Here is a 16,871-nt window from a genome sequence, read left to right as displayed (position 1 = left end):
GGGAATAAGTAGAAAGGTAATTCTTGATATGTAGAATTTGAAATGTGAGCTGTTGTTGGTTTTTTTTTTTTTTAAATAGAGATGACCTTGCTTCCATTTCATTAGAGTACTTAGAACATCCATGAATCCTTGATATACATATATATATATATAAAGCAATAGTTGTATTTACTGCAAATAGCTGAGTTAATCTTCATGTTGCATAATATTCTAGTTAACATCATTTTACTTTAGCAAGAAAGTGACTTGATTAAATATTAAGTGGAAGATATGCTTAAGTGAGAGTAGATGCTGTAACATATCCTTTTCTATTTGAACTCCAGGATGCAACTTAATGCAAGTATGGATATGTACAGTTATGTAAGATAGCTCTTTGAATGATTTTTGAGTTTTTGAGAAAATTTAGAGAGTGAGGATTTCAGGGAATAAGGATTAAGTATTTAGGGAAAAGTTCAATTTATAATCTGGAGAGCTTAGAAACACAGGACAGCACTAGGGCTTCAGAATACAAAACTGATATGGAGCCAGAGATTTTATACCAGGTATCATACCTAAATATTTGCATTTTGTTTTGTTTGTGAATCAGTCCTTCCTTGACTTTATATTGATTTGCATAAAAACTAGCATGTGAATAACACATTAATGTATTACAAATCTTACCAGTTTTCTAACAGCTCAATATATCCCACTAGTGTTGAAACAAATTGGTCTACCTACATTTCTAGTCCAGAAATTAAACAGCTATATTCAGGCTTAGATAAGAACCTGTCAGAAAAACAAAATATATTCTGATCCCATCCTTAGATATTTTTCCTTCATCTTTACTGAAATACAATATTTACAAAAGCTATTTGACATTTTGAGATGATTATCTTTTATTAAATATATATTTTTATTTATATTTATTTATATTTATATTTAATATATAATATATATAATATGTATTTATAAATATATAAATTGCTTTACACCTGAAGCTAACACAACAATTTAAGTCAACTATGCTCCAATAAATTTTTTTTTTAAATTGGGATTTAGTGGCACATAAGAGTTCAGTGAGGTAACATGGAATGAAATTTTGAGAGTTAATCCTCATGGTTCCAAATTTACGCTGCAGAAACTCAAGAGGGAGGAAGACAGAGTTGGAGTTAATTGGTAGAATCACTACTACTTGTTAAAATAATAAATGCAGCAGCAAGGATAAAACTAAACAGACTCACAGAATCAACAGTAATATTCAGCAAGTATTTATTGAATGCTTGTACTTTGCAGGACCCTTGGGTAGGCGTGTTGCCTATTTCTTTTGCTATCATGGATCAGATTGTTTTAATGGCTTCCTCAAGAGAAGAACTCGGGAAAGGACTGGGGAACAAGTAAAAAACTACCTAATTGAATCCTCTCTCATCTCTCACCTAAAGAGAATGCTGCCGCAATAGGGACTAACTTATTGTGCAAACTAGAAAGTCAGTGGAGTAAATGAGACAGGAAAAGAGTCGTATAGGTTAATTTCTAGTTTTTGCTTAGGATACACTCTGGAAGTCTACAAAGACTTGTGCTACCAACCAGGGTTTTTGTCCTCCTTAATAGAAATTGATGAGGCCAGACAAGAAAATTAGGCCAGGTTTTATTGGGACTGCTGCTGCAGCAGGAGGGAGCAAAAACAAGTAGCAGGTTCCCTTGCTGGCTCCCTGAGGCAGGCTCCTGGTTCCTTAAGCAGGATGAGAGTAGAGGTGGGTCCAGGGGCTGGGCTGGAGGTTAGGGTGGTCTGCACACCCCCTTGGTGGTGCTGTGTGCAGAGTGCATGCACAGTACCGGGCTTTTGCTCCAGGCTCCTCAGAAGTGGCAATTGTTTTTGGTCTTTTTGTATCTTGTTCATGATTTGCTCCATAATTTGTGATTTAGAAATTTTTTGTATTTTCTAGCTAGAAAAAATGTTTGTTCAGATGCAAGTACTATTAGCAAAGGGTCCCAAATATCAGGTTTCAACTTCAGTTGTTCAAACTTACAGATCATACATGATAGGATTCGTCAAACATTCAATTTATCAACTCTTAGATGAGCCTATTTGAGAATCTCAGCATATGACCTCCAAAATTATGAAAGTATAATTGTCAAAAATTTCTTTACTCCCAAGTACATATGAAATGAACATACATCAAATGTTTTATTTAACCCATTATTAATAAGGGTATTAGACAATCCCCGTGCACAACTCTGTAAAAGCATAGGGACTTTCCAGACAGTAGTTATGAGAGATGAATTCAAGATGACGCTCAACGTTATCCCATTTAGCACAAGATCCTCAGTGTGTGGACAGATTATTTTGATGTAGTTAATCCCTTTCCATTCTTTCACCACATTGGTGGTCCCAGCCATAGACTTGAAAAAGTATAAGTTTCTAAAAGTTAAATCCATAACTTTCATGATTTTCAAACATAAAAGCATATACTAATGATTTTATATAACCAATTAATGAATGAGAGGAAAATTAAGGTGTTATGATTGGTCCAATGGGCATCTGTGGAGGGATTATCTCTAGTCAATTTAACAAAGAAATATTGAGATAACATTGGGTTATATATGAAACTATTTAATGCTCAACAGGCCATAAATCTTTGGAGGAATCTGTTACACCAGGTAGAATCTCATATCATTACAGTATAAAAATGTGTAAATTAGGAAGAAATTTTTACTTAATCTGAGACTATTAATCAGTAGATAAAGTACATTAACTTTATCATTAGATATTTTTGTCACCATTGTAATATCAAAAGGATTTGCCTCTTACATTTTTGCATCATTTTGACACATTTTGGATAATGATTTTTTTCTGATAATCAGTCACCTGTCTTTCCCACATGGATATTTCATATTGCCAAATCTCCTGGCACAAATATCTAACTATTTTAGTGATTTTACAAGCCCCTTCCTTCTGACTTGTGCTGAAAGGGGAAGAACCTCCCTTCCTTTCTCATGGTCATGAGAAAAAAAACATGTCATGCTCACAACTCTCCTTGGTGAAATCTTCCTTTCCAAGGTTCAGTCCCATCATTTTATATCTGGACATGGGTGAGCACTAATATAAGAAGAGTTGATTTGTGAAAAGCATAAAGGGTCATTTCCCTTTCCTTTACATAAAGAGATGTTTGTAATATTATGTATGTTTCTTGGACTTTGGAGCTCAGCCATAGCAGTTACAGAGATTCCATATCAACATTCTGCTGTAGGAGTTCCCATCATGGTGCAGTGGAAATGAATCTGACTAGGAACCATGAGGTTGCGGGTTCTATCCCTGACCTTGTCAGTGGATTAAGGATCTGGCATTGCCGTGGGCTGTGGTGTATGTTGCAGACCCGGCTCGAATCCCGAGTTGCAGTGGCTGTGGTGTAGGCTGGCAGCTTCAGTTCCGATGCGACCCCTAGCCTGGGAACCTCCATATGCTGTGGGTGAGGCCCTAAAAAAAAAAAGCAATAAATAAATAAATAAATAAATTCCACTCTCTCTAAGGCCCTAAAAAGTGCCCATGACTGATTGTTATTACTCTACACTAAGTTCTATTTGGAGAGCTCCCTATCTCCCCTCATCTCTAAATTTTGAGCACATTGGGCTTTTGTCTCTAGTTGGAACTAAACAAAATTTCAGTGCACACTTTAAGTATCAGTACTATATTGAAATATAAAACTAATTTCCTGGTTTAGATCTGAACTGAGAAGGTAAGCCCTATAAATGTGGTCTCACATGACAGTCCATGTATGTGCAGTATTGACAACACTGGAGACACTCACTGAAATACAAACACCCAGTTTGGTTTGGGGGACTGAGTTAGAATTCTGTGGTTGGGGCAATTTCATGGATGGTCACAGTGCCCAACCCAGTTGTGGATGGTCTGCTTTTTTGTTGAATGTTGTTGGTTTAGAGACTCCTGGGTATCCACTGGAGCATTACTCCTTACAGCAGCAGTTGATCATTTTACTATTTAGCCATTTTGTGAAAATGTTCATATGGTTCTTTCCACTCCCCATTTAGACACAACAGAAAAACTAGGACAAAATTCAAAATTTTAAAGTCAGTTATAAATGATACTACTCAAATGTTCAAAATATTTATTTAAATATTTTAGTATTGGGAGTTCCTTTCATGGCTCAGCAGTTAATGACCCCGACTAGGATCCATGAAGATGTGGGTTCCATCCCTGGTCTTGCTCAGCGGATTAAGGATCTGGCATTGCCATGGGCTATGGTGTAGGTCACAGAAGTGGCTCACTCAGATCTCGCATTGCTGTGGCTGTGGTGTAGGCCGGCAGTGTAGTTCTGATTCGACCTCTAGCCTGGGAACGTCCATGTGCCTCAGGGTGTGGCCCTTATAAAAACAAAAAAAAGAAAAAAGTATTATTTTTAAATGTGTTAAAAATAATAGAATAAAACTAATAGTAAAATCACATTTTACCATGGACATAGTTATATACAGTGGAGATACCCCAGCTCTCATTCAGGTTTTTACTTGATAGATAGGTGATAAAGAGCTATCCATAGTAATGTAGATAATCATGTTTAAACATCTGCAATCAGAAGTTTGCCTCCTAATAGAGCCTTTTGGGTGAAAGAGCTCAGTCCAGGGCGTGGGACGCCTCAAACAAAGGGATGATGCTCTGGGTGGTTCAGCAGAACTGTCAGTTATAGGTTATGGCTTCTGGGCCTGGAGAGTGGGATGCAGTTCTTGGCCTTGTACTTATGTATATATTTTTAATGGCAGCTATTCACAGGCTGGCACACTGGCATGAAATTATGTTCAGTTTATTCCATATGGCTACTGAATCTGGTCCTCTAACCGAACTGGTATGTAGCCAGGAGAAAGTTGGAATTTCAGAGAGGTAACAGAGTGACAGGTTTTGAGCTGTGACTACAGTCATGACCCCTAAGATCTTAACAGGTCTACTTTATCAAGCTTTTCTCTTGTCTTTTTCTTTCTTGGACATCATGACATATAGACACCTTTATCCTTTGAATGTGACCTGTTTCTTGAGCCTCTCTGATAGTTCCCATTGGTCCCTCTGTGGGAAGTGAACGTCTTCCACGTACACGTGACCAATTCCCATCCAGTTTTACGGTTCAGCTGAGGGGACAGCTCATTCCAGAGGGCTTCAGTCATTATTTCTTTTGCTTCATAAAAAATTCACTTTTCATGTATTATCATAAAAGCCTCCAAATGAATGTCATAGAGTTCATAAAATTATACTGGAACTATTTACTTGGCTGTGACCTCTGCTAGTCAAAGTGCCCTTGGACATTTTCTCTCTTTCAGTGCGATCACCTGATATGAGACTTATAACATAGCAGGCCTTCAAATAAGGACTGATAATTAAGTTAGGTATGCTTATTCTGCCTGGCTTTATCCAAGCCTGCTGACAATGTTCACACTTTTGAAATGTAGAAATAATCACAGGATTTTATTCAAAAGAAATTTTCCATACAGTATTATTACTGTATTTTCTAATTGCTTTATTTATTTATTTTTTTTGTCTTTTTTGGCATTTCTAGGGCCGCTCCCACAGCCCACACGGAGGTTCCCAGGCCAGGGGTCCAATTGGAGCTGTAGCTACCAGCCCACACCAGAGCCACAGCAATGCAGGATCCAAGCTGCGTCTGCAACCTACACCACAGCTCTTGGCAACGCTGGATCCTCAACCCACTGGGCAAGGCCAGGGATTGAACCCACAACTTCATGGTTCCTAGTCAGATTTGTTAACCACTGAGCCACAACAGAAACTCCTCTAATTGCTTTAAATGATATTTTCAGTTATGTATGTTATGTATTCATATTTTAGGTCATTTCTCAATTGTGTCAATTCTGTAATACACAAATTTTCAGTAACTTTAAAGTCTATGAAATTACATTTATTAATTGTCCTGACATTTAGTAATACATATTCCTTTATTATACCCTAAAATTTCTACAAGTGAATAATAAAGAAAATATATTTATTCCATAAAAATATTTAGATATTGATAAGAATCTCATAAATATTGGTTCTCATTTATTACTTGAGCGAAGAATTGCAGTATTTCATAAAATTTCCCTCAGAACCATGGAACATCTGAACATATATATATCTAAATAAAACATCTGAATGTGTATTGGTTTAAAAATTTTACCAAATTGGAGTTCTCTGGTGACCTAGTGGTTGAGGATTTGGCATTGGCACTGCTGTGGCTCGGGTTCAGTCCCTGGCACAGGAATTTCCACATGCCATGGGCATGGCCAAAAAAAAAAAAAAAAGTAATATTTCTTAAATAATTTTCTTCCATTAGAAAGTTCTTTGAATTAGGAAATTGGAATTTTCCATTAATGATGCTACTAATATCACTTTGATGCTACTAAAAGCATTCAATCTTTGTTGAATGATTTTATAAATCATACTGCTTTAGAATTAGGAAGTAAAATACTAAAGAATTTTGAATTTATACAGCAAAGATTTCATCTTGATTTGATTACTAATGATTTTATATCTGAAACAAATATATTTACACATCTTCCTCCACTTACAGTGGGACTACATCCTGATAAACCTATTGTAAGTGAAAAATGCATTTAACACATCTAATCTACCAAAGGTTATAGCCTACCCTAATTCAAATGTGCTCGAAATAATTATATTAGCCTATAGTCAGGCAAATATAGTTTACTACAAAACCTCTATTATAATAAAGTATTGAATATCTCATGTGGTTTATTGACTACTGTACTGAAATTAAAAAACAGAATGGTTGTATGGGTACAGAATGTTTCTAAGAGTATTGGTTGTTTACCCTTGTGCTGGCCTGGCTGACAGTTGTGGCTGCTCTCTGCTCAGCATCACAGTGAGTGTCCTACCAAATATTGCAAGCCTGGGAAAAGATCAAAATTCAAAATGTGAAGGATGGTTGCTACTTAATGCATATTGCTTTTATACCATTGTAAAGTTGAACATTGTAAAACAGGAACCATTATGAAAACCTAAAATGCTCAATTTATATTTTTATAGTATGTTGATTATAAACAAAATTATACTTTGTTTAATAACATTGTTCAGGAGTTCGCATTGTGGCTCAGCGCTTAAGGAACCCAACTAGTATCCATGAGGATGTGAGTTTGATCCCTTGCTCAGTGGGTTAAAGATCTGGCATTGTCATGAGCTGTGGTGTAGATTGTAGACATGGCTCAGATCCAGCGTTGCTGTGGCTGTGGTGTAAAGTGGCAGCTACAGCTCCAGTTCCACCCCTAGCCAGGGAACCTCCATACGGCATGGGTGCGACCCTAAAAAGACAAAAAAAAAATAGTAATAATAACATTGTTCAGTTACTGAGAATGATACATTTTTCAATGATTTCTTTTTTGGTCCTCTAATTGGAATATTATTCTGAGAGAAAAAAATCACGTGGAAAAGCTGTGATTCTAAGTCCAAAGTGAAATTATTCTTTTCTCTACCATTTTGATGAGTAAAGCTGAAAGGCCTATGATGACCTTTAATTTAATTCCAAAGATATAACACAACAGAGATTTCTTAGTTCTAAATCTTGAAACAAGTATCAAATTGCAATGAACTGACATATAAAACTAAGCTTAGTATAGTCATAAAATAATTTTCCACAATAACATAAGGGAATATGTAGTTGCATTTTTGATTAACCATGTGCAACATAGACATGACTTAATGTCTATGGGAAAATAGCACTGACTTTAATTCACTACTTTTGGAAACGTGAATTAGGGGATTAACATTATCTGAAGCTACTTAGACCTCCTCAAACATAAATTATCTTTCTTGGAATGTTAAAAATTTCAGCTATCTGTTGAAATAAAACAGTACATTTATACTTGGAAAATAATTGTTTATATTGTCTTAGTATTTTTTTTTTTTTTTTTTTTGAAGTGTCTTATTCCTTGGATAAATTAGCATTGTAAAAATCATTTTTTGGGGCGTTCCTGTCGTGGCGCAGTGGTTAACGAATCCGACTAGGAACCATGAGGTTGTGGGTTCGATCTCTGCCCTTGCTCAGTGGGTTAATGATCCGGCGTTGCCCCTGAGCTGTGGTGTAGGTTGCAGAGGCGGCTCAGATCCTGCCGTTGCTGTGGCTCTGGCGTAGGCTGGCAGTACAGCTTCAATTAGACCCCTAGCCTGGGAACCTCCATATGCCGCAGGAGCAGCCCAAGAAATGGCAAAAAGACCAAAAAAAAAAAAAAAAAAATCATTTTTTGTAGGCTGGTGGCACTTAGGTTTTCCAAGCATAATTTGAAGTAATTATTTTTTATAGTACCATCTTCTTATCTGTAATTACAGTATACCTATCATCTCAGGTAATTTATTCCTTAATTTTGAACTAGTCATAGTAAAATAAATAATGAAACACATTTATAAACCATCTCCTTCCAAAAAAGAATCTGAGAACGAGTTGCAAAAAAATGGGAGCAACAAGTAAAGGTTGATATGGTGGGTTTTCAGCAGTCAGCAAAATCAGGTAAATATGGTAATTTATGAGGCAATATAAAATTTCCTTAAGAAAATCATTTGTATAAAATTGTTAATAGGTAATTCATGTGACCTACCCCAGTGACAGATATGATGCTTCAGTATTTGCTCCTTTTTTGGACCCAATTTCATTTCTTTGGAAACTTTGTTGATGCTTTGTGATTCTGGTATGATTATACATCATTGAGACCGTTCTTCTTCCAATCTCAGGGGTGTCTCTAGACTGATTAGGAAGTTGAATCTTGAGCAGAGACCCAGCACTGAGGAATTCCTGACCTGATATATGGACTGGCACTAACCTAGACAAGAGCCCTAAACCTCTCCTAGTGAGTCTCATAGATGCTTTGTGTCCTCTCCTTCACAACACCTGGCTGTTCGGTTTCTCACTTCATTCTTTGTTTATTCCTTCAGTAAAAGCTTATGCCTAAGCTTAAAATCAATAACATCAAAAATAAACTATATAAAAAAATTTTTAAAAATAAAGTCTACAAAAATTTTTTCAATAACACTAAATGATTTAGTAGAGCAATACATGAGGCAGTATTTGCCGTGGACAGTGTTGTCCACATCAACATTGTTAGCAAAGAAATCTGAACAAGATTGGTGGTCTGTTTTAATTAAGGATGAGGAACAGATTCAAAGTATGTTTCTTAGTTTCCCTAAATCACCTTACTCTCATATTTCACCGTAAAGAAATAAAACCTTGGCCATGCTTGTACTGGTACTGGTAGAAACATTTCAGCTCTATTACTGTAAAAAACTATTTTGGAGATATTGTTGTATCAACACAAATGAGTGTACACATTAATTGATGTCACAGTATTGTATGACTAACTTATATATAAAAGTACTTTTATATTGTTAGTCATTTAGGTCAATTCCAAATTTTATATGTCGTAGAAAATGTGTGACTCTATTTCAGAGTTTTTCTTTTTTTGTGTATGTGTAGATATACTGGGTATATTTCTAGGGGTTGTATTTTTGAGTCTAAAATAATGTATATTTTACATTTTCATGGATATTTTCCAATTTTTTTCTAAAAATACAACACTACATATCAAATGTATAATAGGAAACATAAAATATATTTCATATTCATTTCTTTTACCAATAATCTATAATTGTATAGAACTGACACACACAAAGAAGAGAACAATCTTTTTTCCCTGAACTGATAGCTAATTATGATAAAAATATCTGTTGAAAATTTCAAAATTTGCCGCCAGTTTAAAATTCACATTTAATGATCTATTAATGTCTAACATGAATTTGGTTCAGTTTTCTATTTTTTATTCCATTCTATTTATCATTCCTTTTCCAGTGTCAAATAGTTTGATTTACTTTTCTTTAAGAATTCAAGATCAGAAAATTCTCATACTTAACATATTTCCCTACCTCATTCTATTTTCCACCTCCCAATTATCAATTACATTTTGTTCTACTGTTAATATGTTACTTTATTTTTAATTTTTTCAATAAGATACTAAAACTTTCCTGAAATATCGACTTTGAATATATAATCTGTCACATCATTAAGAAAAAATGCAGCAACGGATATACTTTCTGTCACTTCTTTACACTTCTAAATAGAACTTTTACTTTGTCTCTGTAATATTTATTGTGTTAAACTGTATGAAATTGGTTTTATTGTAGATGAAAATTTTCTTATATTAGCTCTCCTATATGTTTCAACATATGTGTTACTCAGTTCTCACAGCTCTTTAACATTAGTTTTATATTTAGATATATTCATTATTAAAGAAGTACAGTTTTTACTGTAAATTCTCAATTATCTAATGTTGCCCTCACTGCAAAAGGCTTATGATATGGTATTTCCTGAGCTAATGACTGTCATTTCTATCATAGTGTCCTAAGAATTTTGATAGGAATAATATTCTTGGACAACAGTTTTGCATGTGTGCATGTGTATTGGTATATTTATTATAATTCAAGTACATGAAGTTCACCACTTTGACATGAACAACTAAGTGGTTTTTGTACATTTCCAAGGCTATACAATCATCATAACCAATTCCAAAATATTTTCAACATTCCCCCCAAAAAAAACTTCATATGGGTAAACAATCAGTCCCTCTCCTTTTTTCCCCTTGGCAACTAGTAATCACCTTTCTGACTATTTAAGTTTGCTTAATCTGGTTATTTCACATAACTGGAATCATACCAGGAGGCCCTTAGTGTTTGTCTTCTTTTACAGCATAATTTTTCGAGGTTTGTTGATGTAGTATGTATCAGCTCTTCTTTCTTTTTTATGAGTGAATAATATTCTAAAAATATGTAATGGATAAACAGCTATACATGTATGTGTGTATGTATGTATTAGGTGTATGTCTATCTAGTCATCCACTGATGAACACTTGGGTTGCTTCCACCTTTCCACTATTGTGAATAATGTTACTCTAAACATTCATGTGGAAGTTTTTGTTTAAATATCTATTTTCATTTCTTTTAATTCTGATATAATTCCTGTAAAACAAGGAGTGGAATTGTTGGGTGATGTAGTAATTCTACTTTTACACAATCATTTTATGTTTTCATCAATAGTGTATGAGAGTTCAAATTGCTCCCCATCTTCAGCAACACTTATTATGTTTTTAAATCATCGTGTCATTCTTGTGGGTATGAAGTGGTATCACATTATGGTTTTGATTTGCATTTTCCAATGACAATGATTTGGGGCATTTTTTTTTGTGTTCTTATTGGCCACTTGTATATCTCCTGTGGAGAAATAACTAGTCAAATGTTTTTTTCCTATTTTTAGATGGGTTACTTAACTTTTAAGTTGAGCTTCAAAAGTGCCATACAGTTTTTTTTTTTTTTTTTTGGATACTATACTGTCATATATAGGACTTGGAAAAATTACCTTCTATTCTGTGGGTTATTTATTTATTTATTTTGTCTTTTTTGGGCTGAACCTGCACCATATGGAGGTTACCAGGCTAGGGGTCAAATTGAAGCAGTAGCTGCTGGCCTACACTACAGCACAACAATGCCAGATATGAGCTGTGTCTTCAGCCTACACCACAGCTCACAGCAATGCCAGATCCCTAACCCACTTGGTGAGGCCAGGGATTGAACCTGCGTCCTCATGGATATTAATCGGGCTTGTTAACCACTGAGCCATGATGGGAACTCCAAAAGTTTTTGTATATTTGATGAGTTCCATTTGACCTGTTTTTCTATTTGTTTGCTTATGTTTTGGGTGTCACATTTAAGAAACTGTTGCCTAGCCCAAGGTCACAAAGGTTTATACAAATTTTTGTAAGTCTTCTATAATTTTTTCTTTTACATTAGGTATTTTCTAAATTTTTTTCTTTTGTCTTTTTTGCCATTTCTTGGGCTGCTCCCTCGGCATATGGAGGTTCCCAGGCTAGGAGTTGAATCGGAGCTGTAGCCACCAGCCTACGCCACAGCCACAGCAATTCAGGGGATCCGAGCCGCATCTGCAACCTACACCACAGCTCAAGGCAACACCAGATCTTTAACCTACTGAGCAAGGCCAGAGATCAAACCCACAACCCCATGGTTCCTAGTCAAATTTGTTAACCACTGACCCACGACGGGAACTCCTATTTTCTAAATTTTGATTTAATTTTTGTAAATGCTGTAAGGCAAGGGTTCACATTTATTCTTTTGTACATGAATGACAGCAACAGAATGAAAAGATAGTTTGTTGAAAAGATCATTCTTTCCCTCATTAAATTTTCTCAGCACCTTTGTGAAAAGTCAATTAGCCATAAATGTGAGAGTTTATTTCTGGACTCTAAATCTACTCCTTTGGTCTATATGTCTATTCTAATGACATATTTTTCATGAAATACATTTTCTTTCTTACTGTAGCTCTAAGTAGATGTTGAAGTTAGGAAGTCTGATCCTTTTTCTGAGTGTTAGGATCAGCCTGTATATTTTTGTAAAAAAAAAAAAAAGCTGGAATTTTGATAGGGATTACATTGAGTATGTAGATCAATTTAGGAGTATTACTATAACAATTTTTTTTTTTTTTTTTATGCTATTTTTGGCGCTTCGCGCATGTAGATTCCAGCTATAATCGAGCTATAGCCACTGCCTACAAGCCACAGCAACGCAGATCCAGCCGCGTCTGCACTTACACACACTCACGGCAACGCCGATCGTTACCACTGAGCAGGCAGGACGAACCTGCAACTCATGTTCTATCGATTGTTAACCACTGCGCCACGACAGGAACTCCATAACAATTTTAAGGCATCCTACCCATAAATATAAAGTATCTTTCAATTTATCTAGGTCTTTAATTGCTTTAGGTAAAGACTTACAGGATTTGTATTCTTTTTTGTTTGTTTGTTTTTGTTTTGTTGCTTTTTAGGGCTGCACCAGCAGCATATGGATGTTCCCAGGCTAGGGTTCGAATCAGAGCTCCAGCTCCTGCCACAGCCACAGCCACATGGGATCCGAGCCTCGTCTGTGCCCTACACCCAGCTCATTGCAATGCCAGATCTTTAAACCACTGAACAAGGCCAGGGAATGAACCCACATCCTTGTGGGTACTAGTCAGGTTCATTACCACTGAGCCACAATGGGAACTCCTGATTTGTAGTTTTAAGTGTACAATCTTTCACCTCCTTGTTTAAACTTATTCCTAATTATTATTTTTGATGCCATTGTAAATGGAATTATTATTTTATGTTTTGATTGTAAATTGCAAGTGTATAAAACTGATTTAGGGGTACTGCTCTTGTGTCCTGAAACCTTGCTAAACTTAATCATTTTGCTAAACATCATTTTTAATATATTTTATGGATTCTTTAAGGATTTCTATATACATAAAATCAATCATCTACAGATGGGGGTAATTTTATTTCTTACTTTCAAATCTGGTTATTCTTTTTCTTGCCTTAATGTCTTGTCTAGAATCTCCAATACAATGTTAAATAAAAGTGACAAGAGCAGCCCTGTCTTTTTTACCTGGCCTTCAGGTTAAGCTTTCAGTCTCTCGTCATTAAGGATGGTATTAGTTCTGGATTTTCTGTAGATGTCCTTTATCAGTTTATGGCATGTCCCATATTTATCTAGTTTATTGAATAGTTTATCATTAAGTAGTGTTGCACTTTTTTAAATGCATTTTTTTTTGCATCTACTGTGATGGTCATTTGTCTGTTTTTTCCCAGTGTTCTACTAATATGATACATCACATTGATTGATTTATGTACTAAACCAGCCTTACATTCCTGAGATAAATAGTACTTGCTCATGGTATGTAGTCCTTTAAATATGCTGTTGAATTTGGTTTGCTGATAATTTGTTGAGACTGTGTCATTATCTGTGCCATTATTCATAGAGGACACTACCTATAGCATTTTCTTTTGAGAAATCGTTCTAATTTTACTATCAGGATAATTTCATCCTTCTAAAATGAGTTAAGAGTGTTCCTTCATCTTATCTATTTCTTGTGTTAACTGTTTAAATGAATCCACTAGTGAAATCATCTATTCCTGAGTGATTATTTTTGTGGAGTTTTTTGATTACTAATTAAATCTGTTTATCTTTATTTATTCAGATTGTTTACTTTCTTAAGTTTTGGTAGTATGTATCTTTCTAGAAATTTACAAAATGTAATCTAATTAGTCACATATAATTGTATGAAGTGGATTATAAGGAAATACTTTGATGTCTATAAAGTCTGTAGTAATGGTCTATTTTTACTTCCTAATTTTAGCCATTTGAAACTTTTTTCTTGGTCAATGTAGCTAAAAAGTTATTATTAATTTTGTGGCTCTTTTCAAGGATCAACTTTTGGTTTTATTGATTTTCTCTAAAATTTTTCTAGTTCATTTTTTATTCTCTATTCTTTACTCCTTTCTTCGGCTTTGCTTTAGATTTAGTTTGATATTCCTTTTTTAATTTCCTAAGGTTAAGATTAGGTTATTAATTTGAGAGCTTTCTTCTTTTTTATTGTAGGCAATTATAGCTATAATTTTTCATCTGAGCACTGCTTGGATTATATGCAATAAGTATTGATATTACAAAGTATTTTGTAATTGCTTTGTGAATTATTCCTATACTCTGGTTAATTAGGAGGGTGTCATTTAATTACCACATATTTGTGAGTTTCTTAAATTTCTTTCTGTACTGATTTCTAATTTCAGAGAATATAATTTATATGATTTTAATTCCTTAAAATTTACTGAGGCTTGTTTTTTGGACAAACATATACAGTTGATCCCTGAACAATGTGGGTATGAGGGATGCCAATTCTAAACCCCGCATCAAAAATCCAAGTATAATTTATAGTCAACCCTTTGTACCCACTATTCTCTGTATTCATTTTCCTCTACAGCTGTAGTTCTGTATCTGTGGATTCAACCAACCACATATTGTGTACTACTGTATTTCTTAGTATTCAAAAAAATGCATGTAAGTAGACCCACATAGTTCAAACCCATGTGTTCAAGACTCAGTCCTAGAAAATGTTCCATAAGCACTTGGGGAAAAAACCTATACTCTCTCGTTGGGTGGAGTCCCCATTAGTTCTCATTGGCTTATAATGTTCATGTCTTCTATTTTTTTTTTTTTTGCTATCTTCTGTCTAGTTATTCTATTTATTATTTATAGTAGAGTATTGAAGTCTCCCAATATTATTGTTAAAATGTTTCTTTCTACCTTTAGCTCTCTTAGTTGACACAGTGGATGTTGATACATTTGATGTCCTCACACAGATCTCTGAAGCTCCATTCACTATTTTTTTTCTCATTTTTTTTTTCCTGTTCCTCAGATGGGTTAGTGTAAATTGATCTTTTCTCAGGTTTGCCAATATATTCTTCTGCCTGGAAGAATCTGCTGTTGATCGTTTGTACTGAGTTTGCCATTTCAGTTATTTTAGTTTTCAACTACGGGATTCTTTCATACCTTTTTATTATTTATATCTCTGATAGAAATTCTGTTTTTTGAGACAGCATTTTATATGATCCTTTGATTATTAAGACATAATGTCCCTTAGCTCTTTGAACATACTTAAAATAGCTAATTTAAAGTCTTAGTCCAGTAAGTCTTAAATCTGGGCTCCCTCAGAGACAGTTTATATTGACTGTTTTCCTTTGTGTTGGTCATACTTCCATGATTTTTGTATATATCATAATGTTTTGATGAAAAACTCCAGAGTTTCTTACTGCTACTTGCTTTTATTGTTTGTTAGGTTATTGATATTTCTGAACTAATTTTTAAAGTTCATTTCTTTGTAATGTATGTTTCTTTGTAATGTTTGGCAACTATACTATTTATTGGTCAGAAAAATGACTAATAAAAATCTTAAATTTCTGGAATTAGTCTCCCAGTCTTTGCTGAGAGGCTCTGTGTGAGTGTTGGGATACACATTCAACATTCAACCAGGTATTTTTAACTCTGATTTAGCCTTTATTTTCTGCTTATGCAATGCTTAAGGTATATCACAGATGAGACCTTAAGACTTTCTCATGTTTTTCCTAAACATGTGCCTGCCCATGAATGCTTGTTGCTTCCCAGGAATATAGCAGTTTTTTAAAGCACCTGTGGACATCTCATCTTTCAGCTTTCCTCTTTTATGATTTTTAGTTGAAGCTGTTGTTGGTGACAACTTTTATAAATACCCTTAGGCAGTCATGATGTTAAAAGCTTTTGACAAATACCTCTTGGGTATTGCTCTTAGCACAAAGTTCAAGTGAGGTCAAATAAAAATAAGCCACATCTACCAGGGAACCACTAAACAGGTGAAGTAACCACTCTTCTTTGAAAATAAAGCTTAATGATCTCCGGCACCATTTTGTTTCCTCTAATACCAGAAATATGGCCTACTGTCTTTTCTAGGCTCCTACTGGATATTGGCTACTGGAGTTTCATCTCATTCTCTCTAGAAGTCACTTTTACTTCCCACCAAGCTAGAAGGTATAAACATATCACATGAGTGAGAGGAACTAAGAATAAATTGGAAATGTTAGAAAAATTTTTGTTGAAGTATATTTGATTTACAATATTGTGTTTCATATATACAGCAAAGTGATTCAATTCTTTTTTAGATTCATTCCTCTTATAGGTTATTACAAAATGTTGAGTATAGTTCCCTGTGCTATACAGTAGGTCCTTGTTATTTATTTTATGTATAGTAGTGCATATATGTGAATTTCAAATCCTAATTTATCTGTCCCCAACCCGCTTTCCCCTTTGCTAACCATGAATTTGTTTTCTATGGCTGTGGATTTATTTCTCTTGTATAAATAGTTCATTTGTATAATTTTTAAATTAAATTAAACATATAAGTGATATCATATAATATTTGTCTTTTGGGGTCTGGCTTCAGTAAATATGACAATCTCTAGGTCCATCCATCTTGCTGTAA

At 34.6% G+C, this 16,871-nt stretch overlaps 1 long non-coding RNA gene across 2 annotated transcripts in view; it reads right to left on the bottom strand.

Annotated features, from left to right (window-relative positions):
* LOC106509511 overlaps positions 1-16,871 on the bottom strand; it is a 98,744-nt gene that overhangs the window by 23,784 nt on the left and 58,089 nt on the right. The window lies entirely within an intron of this gene.

The sequence above is a fragment of the Sus scrofa genome, chromosome 2 (genome assembly GCF_000003025.6).
Source record: "Sus scrofa isolate TJ Tabasco breed Duroc chromosome 2, Sscrofa11.1, whole genome shotgun sequence".
In the NCBI taxonomy this organism is placed as follows: Eukaryota; Metazoa; Chordata; class Mammalia; order Artiodactyla; family Suidae; genus Sus; species Sus scrofa.
The sequence above is the reverse complement of the archived record's forward strand: the minus strand, read 5'-3'. Positions and strand labels throughout refer to the sequence as shown.